Source organism: Carassius gibelio, chromosome A11 (genome assembly GCF_023724105.1).
Source record: "Carassius gibelio isolate Cgi1373 ecotype wild population from Czech Republic chromosome A11, carGib1.2-hapl.c, whole genome shotgun sequence".
Classification (NCBI taxonomy): Eukaryota; Metazoa; Chordata; class Actinopteri; order Cypriniformes; family Cyprinidae; genus Carassius; species Carassius gibelio.
Window position 1 is genome coordinate 9,023,912 of NC_068381.1, and position 18,555 is coordinate 9,042,466.

Here is an 18,555-nt window from a genome sequence, read left to right on the forward strand (position 1 = left end):
AATATATGACTCCAAAACTGATTTGTTAGGACTATCATGTGAATACGAACTTATATTTCAGTCTGTTCCTTACACAAAGCTATTGTATTGACCTTTCAGCATTATTATGCAAATGTCCTCCTTTGGGCTGTAGAGGATATTTATTTTATTTTATTTTATGTTATTTTATTTTATTTTTAGTTTCAGGAGATTATTTTGTTTTGTTTTGTTTTTAGTAAATAAATATAATTCATGAAATGTTTATACAAATGAGTTTAATTTATTTTTGTTTTAAGCTGTTTTATTGCTTTAAAATATTTTGAATGCAGTTCTTAATATATCCGTATAAGAATGCAGTATAAATCTGCCTACCTTGTCTAAACAGTGATTTAAAATGAATTTATTTTTTCAGCTGTTTCTGAAACTTTATTGTCCTTTAGCCCTGCTGATAAAAAGCATTTTTTCTTCTTCTTTTAAATCAACACTGACCTTGCAGAGATTATTTCCTATGCACACTGCAGATACAACAACCTCAAACACTTGGCCAGCACTCATGCCAACTGGCACAGACCCCATCAGTTGGGAAAAGGATCTTCTCAGTACGAGACATCTTGTCATGCTGAAGTTCATGATAAATTATTAAGTGTCAGCATGATAGCAAAGTTTAGATCTAGATGGAGCCCTGTGTTTTTTTTTTTTGTGTGTGTGTGTGTGTGTGTGTGTGTGGAGCCAGTTAACTAGAGTTTATTATATGAAAACATGTCCATGTTTTTGTGGACTCAAAATGGAAATACAAAATTGTATCAGCATTTGAAGTGGATCAAAAAAGTTCATCAGTGTTGTTCTGAGACAAGAACACATTTTGGTCCAATTTAAATGTTGACTACTATCTATATATGTGCAGGGCCGTTTGAAGGAATTCCCCGCGCAAAGCCTACAGGAATCACAGCATAGCCATACAGTTTAAGTTCACCCGCACTTTATATAAATTAAAAAAAAAATTACAGTGCAAATACATCTTGAAAAAATAGTTTGGTGGGAATTCAATAGTGATTTGCAGTTTTTTTTTTCCTTCTAATAATATGACAGCACATACTTAGTTTAAACTCTGGGCTGTGCAGGATATCAGCTATAATTATAGAGCTTGTGGTACCTTGTGCTTTATAGAGGAAAAATCAGCACTGAGAAGTGATGCATCTGTTGATGTTGAGGATGAAGTTGATGGTGTAGCTGGGAAATAATTGAAACAAAAATCTGAAATTACCTGTGAAGTACGTTTTACCATTTCACTGTTAGCATATTGAAAGAGGTCACTATTACCAGCTCAGGGGTGCGTTAAATGAACAACTAAGTTTCCTTTTTTAGATTTTTTTTTTTTTTTAATGCATAGAATGCAATGCATACATAAAAAAAAAACATTTAATTATTAAAAATTGTTCCTCTGTCTGTACTACTTGTACTTTGAACAATGACAATAAAGTTGAAAGATGAATTAAGTGCATTTAAGTGCCATTCAGGTGGGTTTTTAAATAAAGCATTCATGAGATGCACATTAAACACCAAACATTAATTTATCTTTTAATTATTGAAAATTAAGCAAACTAAAGCTTTTGTTAAGAGCAGTTCTGTAGATGTTGTTCATGCGTTCACATTCTTATTTAGTGAGACATCAGACGCGAGACTGAAATCACCACGAGCGTCACGCGCGCTTCTGTGCGTCTTCTGCTCCTTTCATTAACAGAGACACGCAGAACATGCAGGATTCATATTTAAACAGACTGTTCCTGCTTAATATTTACAGATATTAGTCCGTATCGTGGTTTGATGTAAGCGCAATGACCTATTTTTAATTCATTCATTCAAAATTTGGCAAATTACGTGTCATTCTGCGTTAAACTGTAAATTCCGTTTTTATGACTGGATTCCGCGATTCTTGCAATCGAAACATGCCACGACGTTCTCTTTATGTTTGCCTGAGCCCTCAAATCAAAACACTGCTGACTCCTTGCAGTCTGCGATTTCTGATCTGCGTTTTCCTTATCCCGTTAAAAAAAACAAAAAACATATTACAGTAACCATATTCCTTCCGTTCGAAAAAAAAAAAGCAGAGATCACGTGACTTGGTTGGCTGGCTGCTGTCAGCGACAACTGAGAGGGGCCCCCTTGAGGGGGATCCCGATAACAGTGTCATTACACGTTACTGCATTGACGATCAAAGGGGCGCTCACACAGTGTCGTTGCATTTTATTCTTAACCAGTCGTTGTCTTGGGGCCCCAGGTCAGCTCGGGGCCACAAGCATTTGCTTGGTTTGCCTGCCTTGTTGCAACGGGCCTGTATATGTGTGTGTGTGTGTGTGTGTGTGTGTAGCACCGCTATTGGATGGGAACAAAACTTGAACTGAATTGAGATGAATAATGACTCTATAGTCTTCTGTAGTGTTGCTTTAAAGCTCAGTCAAATTTGTTCTATATTAACAAATTTCTCAACATTAACAACCTATTGTATAAAGATTTGTTTGACAAAGAAACAGCAGGCAGCACATCGAATTAAACATGATTCTGAATTTTTAAAAAATTCTGAAACAGTGTTTTCTTATAAAACAACTCCAGTATTTTTTATTTACAACTTGTAATAAAGTACCTTGCCAAGAAAATCCCATCTAAACTTACTTTTGAAAAACAGCTCTGATAAACTGTGCTCTGGGAAAACGATCGACTGGCAAGGCTTGTATTTGTTTTGTCATGCTGGCCCTGGAGTGGAAACATCTAGCCGAACTAGTAAAATTGGGTTTGTGCTCTGGGGCAAGCAAATGGAGCTTTCTGGTGGTTGGAAGCTTTCAGAAAAGCATCATTTTCCATCTGTCTAAATCCTGTGTGGGCCACACCAAGCCTCTTGGCATGGTTTTCTGAAATATGGAAGTTCAGCTCTAAAGCTTTGCTTGCATGTTGACAGGTCGGGGGCTTGAAAGCGTCTGTCATTGGTTCGTGATGTCACTCTGTACAGCCGTGAGTGGGGTTTGCTCATATGGTGTTTGTTACTATAGGACAGCGCTGAGAATTGAATGATGGATATTGGTAGCTGGGTCCGACTCTCTTTGGCCTCATATAAGTTTATGGCGCCATTTTTCCCTGGTCCGTAAATTTGGTGATATAAAAAAGGGGTCTGGACCAGGTCTTACAACCGTACTGATCAACTAATTTGAACCTCAGAGGAACCAAGGCTCTGTAAATTACCAGCTTCCTATAAGGGTTTGAGAGGCCAAATCAGAGCAGATTGTGATGGGGGCCCCCTGTCAGATAAGCGCCGACTTTAAGGCTATGGGTGCCAGTCATGGCATTACAGAAGCTGTGGCGGGCACTGGGTGCCCATCTGCTGCTCTTCTGCACTCATTCAGCAAAAACCCTTTTCTTTGTCCCAGCTCTCCATCGTTTTCTTCTAAATCCTCTCCTACATCCCATTCGTCTCCGTTAAAGACGGAGCATTCCATGTTCAAAGATGATGGGAAAAGTGACAGTTAAAGCCGCCTATACCCATGACGCATCTTATTTCCTATCATTCACGAGTCGCTATTGTGTGACCAAGCTTAAGTTGAAGGAGCGGGAAGCTGAGAAACAAATCGACCCAGCTCAGAAAAGAAACTTGGAGGAAAGTTTAAGTAGAGTTTTATCTGTTTAACATGGCATTTAAATAACAATAGCCGTGGGCCTTGAAGTTCAGTTCAGCATCAGAGATTTTTGATGAGTCCCAAGTATCTATAGAAGCACAGCTCGAACAAAAGAGCCGCAGAGATGACAGCTTTCACCACAGGGTGATGTGTGAACGGAACCATACGGTGGGAAATGGACTAATGCATCCAGAAGGGAGTATGCACACGTCCACACGGAAACCAACATCGCTTAATGACATCAGTGTGATTAATGAGCTTTGTAACCGGTGAACTTGTACAAAGTGACACCAGCATTTGGCACGGTCTCCCACCCAACAGACAAAGTGCATTTTGAAGCTGCTGCAACCTCTCGGTGCTGCAGAGGCACGCTTTCAGTGGCAGGCTGCTCCCTTTTTTGCCTAAGAGGAAGGATAGAGAAATCCCGATAAGAGTTGACAGCGCAGTAATGACGAATGCAAATGAAAAGGGCGTGGGGCAAATGCAAATGCTAAAAGCACAATGAGCAATGTGATTAAAAAGCGCTGTAGAGCCTTTTATCTCATGGCACTGCTCGTCCTGGGAACACTATTTCAAAGGGCTGACTCCAGTCTCAGAGCTTCTCTTCACTGCCTCCTCTTCTCGTAGCTTTGATGGTTTTCGTAGGTCTGTTGTCACTCCCAAAGTCTGCCCTCTGTGTCCACACTTTGGTGACACAATGACAGGTAGCTGCGGAGCCTGCATCGACACAGGCTCAACAGGAGGGTGTGAAGGATAACTCAAGTACACATCAAGTATGTCGTTTTGAGAGTGGGCCATAGATGGTGCTGCATGAAGGTGGTCCGTTGAAATTCGAAAGAGCAGCCGCAATTCCGCTATAATTTGCATGCCTAACATTGTGAAAAAAGACTAAAATAATAATAAAAAATTACTAGTAAATACCACATTTAGATATAAATAGTAAATTATTGGGGATAATACACAATGTTATGATCACATTATGAAAACATGGTTAATCTTTATTAACTTTTCTTTTTTAATTTAGAAGGATTTTTTTTTTTTTTAATGGTAATGGAAATTCCGAGTATGGGTCACCATAATTGGTCAAACGTCAATTCACTTTTCACTTATTTTGAATGTCTGTTGAATGTAAATTTCTATTTTAATATTATAAAAGGTAGATTGAGAGTTTTTTAAATGATGGTAATGAACATTCTTCGAGAAAATTTGCCAGATTTGTGCAGATATAAAATGTTTTGCTTAAGGCTGCTAATAAAAGGAGCATAATACACGAGGAGACACATCAATTATTATCACTAATTCAAAACTGTCTCTGTTGAAGTAGTAGTTGTATTAAGGGCTAACTGTGTATACTTTATTAGGCTACATACCTTGAACGGAAATGTACTTTACCACAGATTTGGTAAACATATTCCAGTAATGGAGTGTAGTTATATACCAGCACTTTTTGAAGAGAAGACTTGCGGCAAGGATGTATCTAATAAAAAGAAGTACGTAGTTTTGCTTCATGTTTGCTGCGATTTACATCAGTGGCATCAGTTTACTTCAGTATATATATATATATATATATATATATATATATATATATATATATATATATATATATATATATATATATACTTGGTTTATTTATTGATTGATTTATTTTCATTATTTTATCTTTTTTTATTTTGTTTTTATTTGCAATTTTTTTGTGTGTGTGTGTTTCTATTTTGTAAATAAAATTGTTATAATTATTGGAGTGTTTTTCACAAGAAAATATTATTTTTGCCTTTCTTTTTCAAACTTTAATTTTTAATTCAATGTTACTTGTTATTTATTTGTAATTAATTGTGAAATTTACTAGAAATTAACTTTTTTCCTCACTTTTTTTCAGTGTAGTGTGTATTCTATGCATATGTAATTCTGTTTAGGTGACATTGTTCTCTGTGGATTGTTTTTACTTCTTTGTCCCCCCAGTTCATCCTTGCAATCAGGACTCCATTGAATCTTTAAGAATTCAATTAGAAATGCATAATAAATTTGATTTGTTTACTGGCTCGTAAAACCAATGACTTGTACACTCAATTATCAAGTCCAGACAGTGGACTATTCACAGTCATGACCTCTGTATCTCTGACAAAATCAAATGTTCATACATAAATTTTTGTTTGCATTGTCAAATCTCAGAACCAGCAACATTATTAATTGTGTCTAACAGTACCTGATGATGGATAAAGAGCAGCAGACGTGTTGTCTACACAGTAGGATTTGTTTGATATCATGAAGTTCAGTGCAAAGCATTATTTATTTATTTTTTTTATGTGTCATTCGGGGCATCTAAAAGAGAGCAATACACGTTTGCCATTATATTATTTGTTTTTTTACAGATGCACTTATAGAGTTTTCTAATGCCTGGCCTATAGACTAGTTTAAAGTCAGAGCTGAATCTTGCAGTCTCTCAGAGCAAACCTCTGTGTCTACATTCAAATGGAAGTATATGTTCTGCCTCATTTCAAAGTAAAAACAGTTATGTCATTCAGGACTGTGAATAATACATTGCTGTTCAGATGATCTTATGCTACTGTTTACTTCACAGGGAGGATACATCAAATGATCTCTTGAGAATGAAGCCTTTTTATTTGCCACACCATAGAGGAGTGTAGAAAAGACCTTGAATCTGCCATTACAAGTTCTGCATTCATAAGAGCACAGCTAGACATTTCCTTCATTATCTACCATATAATCCTGCTACTATTCAAGATACTTTCTATTTAACAGAGTAAAGTTACATAAAAGTCCAGTTTAAACATACAATCATGTTAAGGAGCGCACTGAAAAAGTCTTCATCATTATTTTAAATTGACCTTATAGTAGTACATTTGGGTTTGCTGTTGCACAAAGCATGGGAAAGCAATGCTAAATGCAAATAAAAAAATGCAACCATTTAATACAGTACATAGCCTACTATAGAAAATAAAAAAGGAAGATGGAAATGCTTTTAATACCTTTTGTTCATCTGTTCAGTGCTTCAAATTCTTCTACCACTTGGTGTAAGTTATATTCCTTGAAAATCATGAAGGAAATATGATCAGAGGTAAAAGAAAATATGACTCAGACTACATTAAATACCAGTTGAAATGAGTAGTATGCATTAAATGAGGTCTCTGCAGTAAATTAGTGGTTGCCGAGAGTGTATAACCTTAGAAATCCATTCAAATCCATTGATTTTAAGAAACCAAATTTTTTTAAGTCGTTGATGATATTTCTAAATTGGCTTTAATGCATATACACTTTGATTTTTAAGGTTAATTTGTTTATGTTCAGAGATTTCTTTTTTTTTTCTTCTTCTTCTTTTTTTTTTTTTTTTTTAAGGTTTTGAACTTGGCTCCCGGTGTTCTTGTTGCAAGAACCATTCCTTATAAATAGAAAAAAAAAAAAATAATAAAAAAAAAAATATATATATATATATATATATATATATATATATATATATATATATATATATATATATATATATATATATATATATATATATTTATTTATTTATTTAAAAAAAAAATTTTTTATTTTTTTCTAATTAACATTTAAAGTTAATTATTGTACTTTTGGTATCTCTGCTTCCCGAGAAACCAATGGGTAAGAGGTAAACTACGATTCCCAGATCTCTGAACCCCCAAAGTTCTGTCATACCTGCTTTTTTTTTTATATGTCTGAATGAGTCGTATGATTCGTGGCTGCTATATTACAACCAAAGTAAGATAATGTGTTGATAAGTGCTCTTTAAGGCAGTTCATTGAATTAATCAGGAAGGTTTTTAATCAAATGCATCAGTGGTTCTGTGTGATTATCTGTCATTACCTTCATTTTAGCCATATTAAAAGTGTTGATAAACAGCTTAATGAGGCCTAGTCAGAAACCGTTCTGTTTTTGTCTGAGTCAGATGTCTGAAGACCTCTACAAACACTGGCTGATTAGTTTTAGGATTCAAAATAGGGCTCAGCACAAAAGAGGCACCTACACAATCCATTAGGAAAGTTATGAGAAAATGACTTCCCTTGAAAAAGAGACGGCTCTGACTGGTGTTTCCCTGTGTTTTAACCAAGAACCCAATAGATCTTAGTAACAGATGTCAGAGGAGGGTGAGAGGGGATGTAGACCCCTCCTTTCGCTGTCTCAAAAGCCCACTAAATCCTTTAATTACCAGGCCAACAAGATGTGTCTTCAGGGAACTCGCTACTAAATGTGAGCCTCTGTTCCTCAAATAAAGAAAAAAAAAAAAAAAAACTATTTGCTATTTTTTAAAGAGAGTAAAGTAATGGTGCTTCAGGCTATCATACTGCAAAAGGAATATTGCTGTTCCCATTAGGATGAATCCCAGCAGGCACCGGACGTCAATATAACGTCATGCTGACATTGGATCCCAACGTTGGTCAGACGTTGTAATTTGGTTGAAAATGAAAATCGGGTTGACGACAGAACCCAACGTCATATTGACGTCGATCTCCAACGTTGGTCAGACGTTGAATTTTGGATGAAAATGAAAATCTGGTTGACGTCAGAACCCAACGTCAGGCTGACGTCGATCTCCAACGTTGGTCAGACGTTGAATTTTGGATGAAAATGAAAATCTGTTTGACGTCAGAAACCAACGTCAGACTGACGTCGATTTCTAACGTTGGTCAGACGTTGAATTTTGGATGAAAATGAAAATCTGGTTGACGTCAGAAACCAACGTCAGACTGACGTCGATTTCTAACGTTGGTCAGACGTTGAATTTTGGATGAAAATGAAAATCTGGTTGACGTCAGAAACCAACGTCAGACTGACGTCGATTTCTAACGTTGGTCAGACGTTGAATTTTGGATGAAAATGAAAATCTGGTTGACGTCAGAACCCAACGTCAGACTGACGTCGATCTCTAACGTTGGTCAGACGTTGAATTTTGGATGAAAATGAAAATCTGGTTGACGTCAGAACCCAACGTCAGGCTGACGTCGATTTCTAACGTTGGTTAGACGTTGCATTTTGGATGAAAATGAAAATCTGGTTGACGTCAGAACCCAACGTCAGGCTGACATCGATTTCTAACGTTGGTTAGACGTTGCATTTTGGATGAAAATGAAAATCTGGTTGACGTCAGAACCCAACGTCAGGCTGACGTCGATTTCTAACGTTGGTTAGACGTTGCATTTTGGATGAAAATGAAAATCTGGTTGACGTCAGAACCCAACGTCAGGCTGACGTCGATCTCCAACGTTGGTCAGACGTTGCATTTTGGATGAAAATGAAAATCTGGTTGACGTCAGAACCCAACGTCAGGCTGACGTCGATCTCCAACGTTGGTCAGACGTTGCATTTTGGATGAAAATGAAAATCTGGTTGACGTCAGAACCCAACGTCAGGCTGACGTCGATTTCTAACGTTGGTCAGACGTTGCATTTTGGATGAAAATGAAAATATGGTTGACGTCAGAACCCAACGTCAGACTGACGTCGATCTCCAACGTTGGTCAGACGTTGCATTTTGAATGAAAATGAAAATCTGGTTGACGTCAGAACCCAACGTCAGGCTGACGCCGATTTCTAACGTTGGTCAGACGTTGCATTTTGGATCAAAATGAAAATCTGGTTGACGTCTGAACCCAACGTCAGACTGACGTCAGTCTGCTACGTTGGTCAGACGTTGCATTTTGGATGAAAATGAAAATCTTTTTGACGTCAGAATCTAACGTCAGACTGTCTGAAAATGGAATACACAAATGTTTTGTGGTTTTATCAGAAAAATGACTAAGAGATGAACTGGATTATAACAAATATGATTTATTTATTCACATGTTGTATCATTTACATTTAACATGGAACAGAACATTTACAAAATAATTACATTTTAACATCAACATTATTGGAACTGAATAGTTTTGAAAACATACATTTTATTAACATCTTTCTTTTTTTCCTGCCACCTCCACCCACCCTGTCTGGTGCACAGTAACGTCGCAAGGGCTGTGCAAAGCGTGCAACTTCACTAGGCCTCACACCTCTAGAGGGCCTCGCTCCTGGCCTGCATTTTATGTCATTTATATCTCATTTTTATTACTATTTTTTCCACCCATCTTGTCCTTTGGTAGACTAAAATAGTCATAGCGGATAGACAGTACAAGACTCTAAGTATAAGAATGAGTAAAGCTGTTTGTTGATAGGACGACAAAAAGTTATAAAGTTTAACTTTTAAATGGTCTAGAGCCCTGCATTTCACCCTGACTTTTTTTACACTCCAGGCCGGGTTTCGGGCCAATTTCCACATCATAGTTCAGATGCGGGCTGTCCTTAGGCCTGTTTAAGGCTTCTCCTTATTTTTATATTTAAGACATCCATCAATTAGTGATGAAAAAATTGCCGCACTGAGGGAAACAACACGAGACCGTGCTAACATGACTGTCAATAGCGGCTTAACAGTGTTAAGTGTCCCGCAGCATCACAGTGTTCTGCTTTTAAATGCACGCAATAGGCTTAAGCTTGACATAAAGCATCTTCAAAAAATTATTACCATAAATGAGTCATGGGGTAAATAGGAATGAGATTGAATTATTTACTAATAAATAGTTTTCTGAGTTGGTGTAGCAAGGATGATGTTGCTAATCCTGACTCGCCAACTCTTAATTTTACAAGCCTTAAGAGAAAAGTTCATCTTTATGGATTATCTTTATAATGAATGAGTTTTTGTTTCTGATGTGTTGTATTCTGTAAATGAAAGTAGTCATTTAAAGTTTTCTATAGATATATTTGTCACGTCCGTGAGTCATGTATTCACTGAGCTTTGGTTCATTTTTGTTAAGTGCTCCTGTTCAAGACGAGACGGTAGAAAGCGCATCATGACTATTTTCTTTTTTTTTTTATAAAAGCACAACGATTTGTTGATAATGTGATTGCACACAAATAAAAGTAGACAATTTACAATTACGAATGATGTATTACTCTTACCTTTATGAGCAAAAATTACTGCATATCCACTGAAAAAAATGCAAGTGATTGCACTGGCCAGCACGCTTTTGCTTGCACTCTCCGCACAAACTACTGGATATAGCGCACATTTATCTAGGTTTAATTCTTAAACATACTTGAACTGTTTTATATATCTATAGATTTTATTTTAGGCAAGTCGTGATGATTTAAGAAGGCTAAACTGATCCATAGGTTCACTGTCTGGCACTGGCCGCTTGGCCATTAAAAAAAAAATCTAGGTCTAGGGATAGGGCTTAAATTTGAGGTCCGTGCAAGGCTCTAGGCTGGTCTGCCTCAGTGGTCGAGATGGCCAATCATATCAAAGAATGTGGGTCTTACTGTCACAACATAACTAGAGTTTGTGGAAAAATGTAAGCAGTAGCCTACGGTATTAGAGAACTGTTTTATGATTGAAATGTTCAGCGACCAAACATAATAGACTATCTAGAGATGCAAACTACTCAACCTTTTATGAAATTTCGCCCTTTTGAATTGAAAAAATGCGATAGGTTAATGATTCATGTAAAACATAAAATAAATGTGACAATAGACATTTGCGTTTTCGACTATTAAACATACGAATAAGAGTGAGAGTTCACATTTTAAAAGAAAATATTATTTTCAAATAGTGCAAATTGATTTTAGATGTAAAATTCAGCTGCAAAAACCTAGTACCGTTTAATTTCACTTTAATAGCAATAAACAGTTTCTTTTCTTTCCCAATAAAGTGAAATACTGAACATAAACATAGGAAGATGAGAAAATAATTATTTTAGAAGAAAATGTTGGATCGCACTTTCCATCTGAACTCTTCATATATAACTGTCTACAAGCCTAGAACTAATTTAAGCATTCTTATTAACTTATTATAATTATGATTGTAGATCCTTATGAGCTAGTGCGTGGCCATGATTTGTGCGCAAGCATGTCAGTGAGCAAGGCATCACAATCGAACAGATGCATGTTAAAGTTGAGTTTGTTGCGGTTCTGGCTTTGCTACCGTTCGGACGTTCTAGCCTACTGTTCTGCGCTTCGCTTATTATTTCTGTACTTTTCTCAGTTTTTTCTACGATTTTTTACTTCAGCAGATCAGCACAGTGCTCAAACAAAATATTTTTGGCACAAACGCTAAAACTAAAAACTTTTTTTGACTGGAATAATACTACAAAAGAAGACTTTGCCTCCCACTGCCAGCAGCTTACATTCTGGAGATGGGAAAACAACTGCCTACATTCAAATGGAAGAGAGAGAAAATGCCTCCTGTTGGATCTACTTGTTGCATGAACTGCTGCAAACTTCTACAAAGAATTGTGATTCTTGAAACAAAGTTACTTGCTGGACTTCCAAAACAGGCGAAACACTCAGCAGACTGTCGTCATGGACCCTCTCAGCATACAGCCGGTGAGTCCCATGAATCTTCTGAATCTCAACAGTTTGTACCAAGTGTAGAGGAACAAGCCGAAATGGATCATCACACTAATCGATGGCACAAACAGGGTGCAAGACCCAGAGGAACACAAGACATCAGATTGTCATGAGTTTCTCGTATTGCTGCCGTAGCTTTCTCTACCCCAGATTCAACTATGACAAGGCTTGTAAATACCAGTATTCTACCTCCCACTATACATCTTGAAAACAGATTTGAAGAATTAATGAATGCGGGTGAGGAATCCCCAAATGTGATTAGCAGCTAACACCGTTACTAACAGACAGTGACATTCAGCTCAGAGCGTAGCCGAGCCTAGGACTCTGATAGTGGGTGACTCTATTATCAGAAACATCCGTAGCAGGACTACAATAACATGCTGCCTTCCCCAAGCAACGGTCTCTTATGTGAACAAGGAACTTCAGAAAATGAAGCACAAGACTACAAATCTAATTATCAATCCATGTGGGGAAGAATGATACTCTCAAAAAGCAGTCAAACATCCTTAAGAAGGACTTCAGTGAACTCTTTCAAACACTTTGAAGACTCCAAGTTCAGTCGTTCATCAGTGGACCACTCCCAACTGATAACACCATGCAGCCACAAAAAGCACTGCTGATGGACACCATCCCGGAAGAGACCTGCCCTCAGAGCTCCTCACAGACAGACTGTGATGTATCAAAACAGATACAAGACTCAGCACTCAAGGATGACTTTCTTGAAGACAGCCGGGGAAGCCAAGACAACATATCACAGCCACAAGAAACACCAGAGACACAACCCATCTCACCAGACACATTATTCCTCTCTCCAGCATCTCCACTTCTGTGCTTTTCACTGAAAATGGTAGAATTGGTGTATGCTTGGACTAAACTCTCTCACTCATTCGCTGCAAGCCCGCAAATGTCAACAAGAAAACAGCAGGGTCCCAAAACATCAAAGCCTGGGGGCCCTGCTCCTGTGAGAGCTCTCAGACCGCTGCAGCAACAGCAGGCCCCAAACCCTCAATCTGCTGAAGGTGAACCAAAAACAACTGATAGAAGCTCTCAGTGATATGTGTCGGGTCCCTGCTATAATAACCGCAACATTCACAAATGTTTAAAGAACAAGTGGGAACCCAGTGTGCCTGTAGCTTTCTCGATTTCACTTTTATCATGTGACAGAAAGTTTAAGGCCATCTTAAGCCGAAGGGCAAACTCATCTAATATGCATCAAACTAAAACTGATGTAATGACATAAAGCACTGCCATCAAGTTAGCATCTTTAAACATTCGCTCACTAAAAAATTTAATCATTTTGTAATCAATGACTTTATAACCACAAACAATTAGGATTTTATGTTTCTAAATGAAACATGGCTAGAGGACAGCTGCAGTTCAACAGTCCTCAATGAAGCAGTCCTTCCTAACTTCACTTCCATGAGTGTTTGCAGGACTGTTAGGAGAGGTGGAGGTGGAGCTGCTTTTTTAAAGATGTCTATCAATGCAAACAAGTGTCATTTGGTCATGACTTGTCTTTTGAATATTTAGGGATTGTGCTAAAAGGTGCTCAACACATTCTTTTTATTATTATTTACAGGCCTCCAAAATACTCTTCAGCATTTGTTGAGGTAACAGAAACGTTATCAATGATTTCCTCAGAGTTTGACTGTTTTGCTAATGCAGGGGATTTTAATTTTCACATAGACAATGCAGAAAACAAAACTACAAAAGAAATGATAACAGTTCTAAATACCTTTGACTTGATTCAGCATGTGCATGGACCCACACACAAAGGTGGACACACTCTGGATCTAATCATCAGTAGGGCTCTAAACATTTCATTCATTGTTATTAAGGACGTAGTACTATCTGATCACTTCTGTATTTTCTTTGATATATTGATCTCTGCTACCACTTACTCTAGAACTGTCTCTGTCAGAAGGATATGCTTTCAAATGTAGCCGCACTTAATAACCAGAGCCGTAGTTCGCTGACAAGTGGTGCATTATTGCGTTCAAAATCGCAGAAGAATCTCATGCGGTTATGAACGCGATATTGCATAGCTTGTCAGCGAACTACGGCTCTGTCTTTTAAGTGCGGCTCCATTTGAAAGCAGGTTATTGACATCAACCGCTAATCACCGCTAATCACAGAACCAGCTTTACTGACGAGACATGCATGACAATTGCATGCAATTAATAGTGCAGCCCTAACAAGAACACTAGTGTACTATTTACGGAGGCCATATCTTTAACACCAAGTATTTTTTGCCGACTCTGTTGATATTCTCCTTGATTCCTTCAACTCAAAAGTTAAGAATGTTATTAATGATATTGCTCCAATAATAGTCAGTAAGAAAACAAACAACATTTTGGAAGACATAGTGCAGCAACTAAAATCATCAACTTGCTATATTGACACACTTCCCACATCTTTTTTCAAAAGTGTGCTTAACTGTTTAGAAGTAAATCTCTCTCTGGGACTTTTCCAAACTCCCTGAAAACTGCAGTTGTTAAGCCCCTCCTGAAAAAGAGCAATCTTGATAACACCATTTTGAGCAATTATAGACCAATATCTAATCTTCCTTTTATAGGCAAAATTATAGAAAAGGTAGTTTTTAATCAGCTGAATAAACACTTAAACATCTGGTTTCAGACCGCATCACAGCACAGAGACAGCACTCATTAAGATAATAAATGATATTAACTTAAATTGTGACTCTGGCAATATATCAGTGCTGGTATTGCTAGATCTCAGTGCTGCGTTTGACACTGTCGATCATAACATACTACTAGAGAGACTGGAAAACTGGGTCGGGCTTTCTGGGATGGTACTCAAATGGTTCAGGTCATACTTAAAAAGGAGCGATCATTATGTGAGTCTAGGAGAGCATAAGTCTAAGTAGACATCCATGATATGCGGAGACCCACAAGGTTCAATTCTTGCACCGCTCTTGTTTAGCCTGTATATGCTTCCTCTAAGTAAAATAATGAGAAAGAACCTAATTGCCTATTACAGCTATGCTGATGATACCCAGATTTACCTAGCCTTATCTCCAAATGAATACAGCCCCACTGACTCCCTCTGCCAATGCATTGATGAAATTAATAGCTGGATGTGCCAGAACTTTCTTCAGTTAAACAAGGAAAAAACTGAAGTCATTGCATTTGGAAACAAAGATGAAGTTTTTAAGGTGAATGCATACTTTGACTCTAGGGGTCTAACAACTAAAAATCAAGACAGGAAACGTGGTGTGATTCTGGAGACAGACCTTAGTTTCAGTAGTCATGTCAAAGCAGTAACTAAATCAGCATACTATCATTTAAAAAACATTGCAAGAATAAGATGTTTTGTTTCCAGCCAAGACTTGGAGAAACTTGTTCATGCCTTTATCACCAGCAGGGTGGACTATTGTAATGGGCTCCTCACCGGCCTTCCCAAAAAGACCATTAGACAGCTGCAGCTCATCCAGAACACTGCTGCCAGGATTCTGACTAGAACATCTGAGCATATCACACCAGTCCTCATTAACTTCCAGTTACATTTAAGATTGATTTTAAAGTACTTCTACTTGTCTAGAAGTCACTCAAAGACCTAGGACCAAAATACATTGCTTCCAGAATCAGCCTCCAGAAGAGATCAGATGTGCTAAAACACTAGTCACATTTAAATCTAGACTCAAAACTCATCTGTTTAGCTGTGCATTTATTGAATGAGCACTGTGCGATGTCCGACCTGATTGCACTGTATTTTATGTATTAACTGTAAGATCATTTTCTATTTCTAACTGTTTTAAATTCAAGTCAATTTTTAAATAATTTCCAAAGTTTTAAAATTGCTTGTTTTACTTTTGTTCTTCATGATTATTTTACTTCATTTTATGTAAAGCACTTTGAATTACCATTTTGTTCGAAATTTGCTATATAAATAAACTTGCCTTGCCTTGCTACAGCAACCTCCCCCACCACACACACACACACGCAAAATTGTAGAGGGCCTCGCACATCAACTTTGCACAGGGCCTCTCACCCTCCTTGCGACGGCTCTGCTGGGGCATATTTTAAACAAAAGGCAGTGGCTGCTGCAGTATTTGCCCCGTCTCTTTTGATGTTTTCTGGACACTCTCTGTAAGAAATATTTGAATAAGAAAATGTGTAAGTATAGGATATGATGCACTATAGTAATCACTGAATGTAATCATTAACTATTTATTTGCCTTCCACAGAATACATTTAGACCACTTACACTATTGATTTGGTTTCTTAGAAAAAAATAAAAATCTACCCTAGCTTTAAGAGCCATGAATGTAAATTACATGCTATAAGTCATCAAAATATATTTCAGCTTGTGATGCAATTGACAAACACTAAGCAGACAATCTAGCAAAAGAAAACCATGACAACAAAGACACATTGCAGTATTTTTTTGCAGAGTGTCTTAAGGTAAATTAACATTTAATGTCTAATACATTAAATGCAAAAACAATTGTTAGAGAATGCAAAAACAATTGTTAGAGTTCTGAACAATAAAGATAGGCTGGCAACAGGAATGACCTGCCAATCAATAAGAAGTGTATATATGGAAGTTTGTGTGATTTCTGTGTGACAGATGAGTACCTACAATACGAGGTTACTGGTTTTCACTAAACCAACTAAAACAGAAACTAAACAACGCTGAATGTCACAATGATATGATGCTAATATTTGTATTGTATGTTAATTTTGTTTTACCTGTGACAACAGTGTACAGATTGATCTTGGTGAAAGCAAGCTTCCCCTTCCCCCACTTCATACTGAAACAGGCCATGACCTCATTTTTCATCAACCTGTGGATACAAGAGTAATGCCCAAATAATTAATTATACATGACACATTATGAGGCAGATGTTATAGTTTCTGTTACGTGTTCATATCATATCATATCTAGTATAATGCAGATATCATACAGGTCCTCCAGTTGGTACTAGATTAAAAGTCATAGGCTCACCCAAACTGGCAGGTTTTTATCTTATTGCAAAACAACTGATATTGTGCAATTTCAAAATGTAAAACCAACACTATTTCAACAACTTGGCCTGTAAATATTAATTTCATTCATTTTCTCCTTGCTAGCAACTGTAAAGTGCAAAATTATAGGATAACAGAAGAGCACACAAGAAAACCAGAAGAATCAGATTAACTACCTTCAATCTATTAATATTTTAATCTAATTAATGTAATATATTAAAGCAGATTGTTCTAGCGGCTCTTTTATAAATGAACAAAAAAACATACCTTACAACAATATGGCTTCTTCAGAACATGGCAAAGAGATAAATGCAAAACAAAGCAAAAACAAAACAAAAGTTATAACCTCATATAGTATAGCCCCTAAATTCACACTATAGTAAATACTATACCTTAGTGATAAACTTGAACCCCAAATATAAAACTAGAGCTTGTAGAAGAAAAGGCTGTTTTTGCTTAAAATAAATAAAAAAGGAGCCTCTTTACATCGTGTGTAGAAATCTAACAGCTAAAGGAGATCCAAAATTAATTAAACTTGTACAGCAGAATATTAAGTTACTATAAACACCTGTATAACTAATTCGCATGACACAATTGAAGAAAAAAAAGCATTGAATCGAACAAATTTCATGATGAAAAGCTTAACGTTAAATTATTCGAAACAATAATAATAATAATATAATAATTAAAAACATATGTCTCAAGTTTAAACTTTATTTGAACTGTTTTTCAGCGCTAACAGTTAGATGGCTTTAATGACTCAGGCGTTTTTATTTCAGGGATATAACAGTTAACGTTACCATTTTTTAATTAATTATCTCTACCCATCGTCTTGCAGCTAAAATACTTCGATGTATTTGATACGTATTACAAGTAATATCATTATATAGGGGGGCATAAACACTTTTACGTTATACATGATCTAATACCCAGATATACTCACCACAGTTTGAGCTGTAAGTGCACCGCAGGCCGCCTGATAAACTGATGCCTGCCGATCCAAAAAAGACCGCCAAGTAGTCGCAAAATGGCGCAATAGCGCGATGTCACCGTGTTGCATTATGTTTGGGCGTGGGATTATGGGGGGGGGGGGGCAAAAAAAATAAAAAAAATACAAATAATAATCATAATAATAATAAAAATCCAAATAAAATAAACAATAATATACTTTAAATTAACTTGTATTATTCTGTAGTGCTTATTCACAAAATCCATACACAGAAAAAGTTTAAGCATATTCATCATTGATGGATGAGATCAACATTTAAATATGAAATTTGTAATTTTAAATTTTTAACTAGAATGTACTTTAAATATGAAAAATGCAAGTAAGAAGCAGCAATCAATCTGATCAATTATTTTATATATTTAAAAAAAAAACATATATAAGAACAGACTAAATTATAGCAAAGGAATTAGACATTTATATTGCATAATTATAAGACTGTACAATAAACAGTAATGCTTGCATTGTCTGCATGCACTCACTTTACTTTCCAACACAAAGATCAACAA

General features: G+C 36.7%; 1 protein-coding gene and 1 long non-coding RNA gene across 3 annotated transcripts in view; one reads left to right on the top strand and one right to left on the bottom strand.

Moving 5' to 3' along the window:
* LOC128022239 (immunoglobulin superfamily member 21) overlaps nt 1–18,555 on the top strand; it is a 194,442-nt gene that overhangs the window by 135,381 nt on the left and 40,506 nt on the right. The gene's annotated exons all lie outside the window — the stretch shown is intronic.
* LOC128022240 (uncharacterized) lies at nt 9,426–18,108 on the bottom strand. The gene is made up of 4 exons (XR_008185888.1): nt 17,984–18,108; nt 17,308–17,325; nt 16,765–16,859; nt 9,426–16,159 (listed from the first exon to the last, which is right to left on the bottom strand). It is a non-coding gene; the product is annotated as an uncharacterized LOC128022240 (long non-coding RNA).